Source organism: Aethalodelphis obliquidens, unplaced genomic scaffold (genome assembly GCF_003676395.1).
Source record: "Aethalodelphis obliquidens isolate GAN/ISIS:26980383/991018 unplaced genomic scaffold, ASM367639v1 scaffold24, whole genome shotgun sequence".
Classification (NCBI taxonomy): Eukaryota; Metazoa; Chordata; class Mammalia; order Artiodactyla; family Delphinidae; genus Aethalodelphis; species Aethalodelphis obliquidens.
In genome coordinates, this window is record NW_020837968.1 from 5,455,047 (window position 1) to 5,458,726 (window position 3,680).

Below are 3,680 nucleotides of genomic sequence, written 5' to 3' on the forward strand. Positions count from 1 at the left end.
TGGTGAATTCTGGGAGGTTGAGTGGAGACTAGTGTGAGGGTGAAAAACTGCTGGGAACCACAACCTTAGAGAGAACCCACATTTTTATGGGCTTTCCTTCCAGGAACCCCATCACGTGTCTATGGTGAAAGTCCAAGAAAGATACCCTCTTGGCTCTGGGAGGGGGAAGGGAAGAGTAACCATTTAGAAACATGTTCAGAGCCTTCTCCATATCAGAGGTCTACTTTCCAGTAGAAAGGACTTCGCCCAATTCTTAAACTTTATCCAGATGAAGGAAGAGAACTCACTTCAGCCTTCCTGTCTTACTTAAGGGGTGGAAAAACAGGCATCTAGAATCAGGGCTTCAAATAAATCGATTTGGGAATGTTGCAGCCAGAGAAAGGCATAGGAGGCTGAAGGTAAAAAGGCTGGATTAACACTTGTGAAGGTCATACCTCCGAGACACAGACACATCAAATGATTGAGATTTAATCAGAAGATCATAGAATGTTCTTCTTCCCCCCCACCTTACCACCACATCGACAGAGCTCAGGTATAATAAAAGTGGATTATAGCTGAAAGAACTAAAATACAGACTCTATGAGCAAGGATACTTAGTGAAGCCCAAAGCCAAGTGAGGACATCAAAACAAGGACACTGGAAAAATTTCAATTAGAATATCCCATTGTCCCCTTGTGTGAGAAGTTGCATGTGCCTTTCTCCTCTACAGAATAAAAGCTCTTGGTGGGTAGAAACCACATTGTATCATCTTGGCATGGTCTGCTTTGGTAATGAACAGGTTGTCAGCAAGGTTTTTCAAGTGAAGACATGGGTAAACAAGCATGTTTTCATATTATGAGAATTTATAAGGGAATGACAAGAAATCCAGAGGCTTAAAATCTTTATTTTAATATATTTATTATTTCATTGAAAATACCCACTTACAAAAGTTGATATTTCTCCCACTTCACATTGTTTCCATTTACTAAACATGAGTGGCTAAATCGGGGAGGCCAGTAATGATTAAATATATATTATAGTTGTAGGCACCTCTGTTGGAAATTTCCACATAATTTTGTTTTTAATTTCATGAACATTTCACCCAGAGTCCTGGAGTGTTTTAGTGTTTTTATAATGAAATTCCCTCTCAACTCCACATGCTCCATATTCACGCACACCACTATTTTTTTTTAAGTGTCTTATTTTTATTTTACTGAATTCGGAATGTGGCATTTACCTAAGAAATGACACAAGTGGTGCAGCCACCCAAGGACCAAGATGATAGTAAGCTGCGTTGCAAACCCCAATGTAAATTCCCACTAAATGAAAAAGCTGGATTCCAATTCTTCATTAAAAGGTTATGGTGGATATTTTCAGTAACCTTCAGATATAGATACCCAACCCCATGGCTAGCAGATGAGAGAGAAGAGACAGAAGAAAAACTTTAGAAACTCTGCAGAGAAGATGCCCCCTTTCTCCCTAACACTCGTGTTCCTCAAGCTGAGCGCGATCGTGCGCTGCGGGGGTTTGAAGAGGAACTGGGGGTGGGGGTGAGGAGTGATGTTTTCTGGCCGACTTGACCAGTCCCATAACCAGTCTGAGTGTTTCTTCAAGAGGCTTTCTCCGTCTTTCTTTGTCTCCATGTAATCTTCCTCCGACTGAGAGCTGTTTTTCTCATCAATATTAGTGTGTCTGCTTTGGAAGCTCCATTGGTATCTTGCGAGGTCTGTGAGCAAGGTGGGCGGTCACAGAGAAGTCTTGGGGCTACTCCGTCCAGACTCATGCTGCACACCCAGAACTATTTCTTCCACGTCGCCATTATAAACAGAAACAGAGTCTGAACAACGCTGGCGTTCCCATTATTGCCAAAGTGTAATTCCACCCAAGAGCCATGCAACCACTCCTCCTGCAGTGCGGGTGGCTTACTCTGAGACACGGCACCTGGGCGAGGGCGCTGCGGGAGGCGAGACGGCGTCGGGGTCGACGTGGGGTCAGCGTCGGCGGCGGCGGCGGGGTCGACGTGGAGTCAGCAGGCGCTCTGAGGCGGGAGTGCGAGCGGCGGTGGCGTCCGCGTCGGGCCAAGGAGCGGGAGGCCAGACTCACCACACACACCGCTCTCTTTTGAAAGGTAATGGCAGCCACCATTTAGGTAATGTGTTTACATTTCTTTTGTGGTCTTGACTGACCAAGCTGACGTTTAGCAGTGATTACCTCTGACTCGCGTTTACTTCTGCGATGAGGATCTCATCATTGCTCGCAACTGTGTAAAAGAAATGACCTCTGAGAAACAGTCTCAGTGAAAACCTTCTTTGGTCATAGTTGTCCTCTGCTCTTTGAATCTAGCAGCATTCATACCCATATTCCCTGAGCATCGGTCAGAAAAGGTGGTTGGTTTGGTTTATTTTGTTAAATACTGGAACACAGATGCTAAAATGAGGTATGTCTAGGATCTAGTGTTGATGGAAAAATTGGGAAGGAAACTAATAATAAACAAAATACCTCTGTATCTAGGGGGCGACAGAGAAAGTGAGAGAGACTGTCTTCAGAAATCCAACTTAAGATACTGCTTATTGGATTCCTAATGAAGGAATTAAATTCTAGGTGACCAGGTTTTAACCTTAGGTTAGAACTAAAACTAGAAATAACACGTATAATACATAAATTATGTATCTTGTATTTTCAGTCACTTTTTCATAACGTGTTTAAATATGGTTCACGTGAAGTTCATAAACATGATTTAAATACCAGCATTTGACATTTTTCCTCCAGCTTTGTCCAAGTCCAAGAAACTGAGAGAAATAGTATTTCAAGTGACGTTAGTGTTCAGCTCACTGGAAAGTTAGGTTTTTGAACAAGGATGGTTCATCAGGCTTTTTCATTGACCGGATAAAATATTCTTTCAGGCCTTCTAAAGCCTTCGCTCTTTTTCTTTGCCCATCTCGCAAACTCGGGCTGTTAAGCACCTCGGTTGCCTTGACACTGAGAATGAGGTGCTCTTGACGGCAGACACAGGGAGGAAGTGCCATGGTTTTGAGCACAAAAGCTATATTCCTGTTTTATTATCAGTCTCTTTTAAGTTTGATTGTAGAAGTCCATCCTACTGGGACTGTACTGTCAGACTTGGGCTTCTGGCAAAATGGGTATCAGACCTGAGACTAAAGTTTCCCTGTCACCTTGAGAGGCTCTCTTTCAGAGTGACCAGCTGACCTCCCTCTGAGCTGGCTCTTTATTTCACAACAGGGGTTTCTTTTGTGTTTTTGTCCTCCTTGATTAATCCATTAAGAGAGACAAATTCAAATGTGGATGAAATGACTAGCCCTTGAGTGTGTGTATTCTTTTTTCTAACCTTGAGTGTGTGGATTTTTTTAAAAATTATTTTTAAAACTTTTATTGTAGTATAGTAGATGTACAATGTTGTGTTACTTTCTGGTGTACAGCAAAGTGAATCAGTTATACATATACATATATCCACTCTTTTTTTATATTCTTTTCCCATATAGGCCATTACAGAGTATTGAATAGAGTTCCCTGTGCTATACAACAGGTTCTTATAAGTTAACTATTTTATATATAGTAGTGTGTACATGTCAATCCCAATCTCCCAAGTTATCCCTCCTCCCCTTATCCCCCGGTAACCATAAGTTTGTTTTCTGTATCTGTGACTGGGTCTTTTTAATAGCAAAATTATATTTGCTTAGAGC

General features: G+C 42.1%; 1 pseudogene; it reads right to left on the reverse strand.

The window, feature by feature from the left end:
• Window positions 1–1,362: 1,362 nt before the first annotated feature.
• On the reverse strand, window positions 1,363–3,005 carry LOC113628638 (BCL2/adenovirus E1B 19 kDa protein-interacting protein 3 pseudogene; annotated as a pseudogene).
• Window positions 3,006–3,680: the final 675 nt, after the last annotated feature.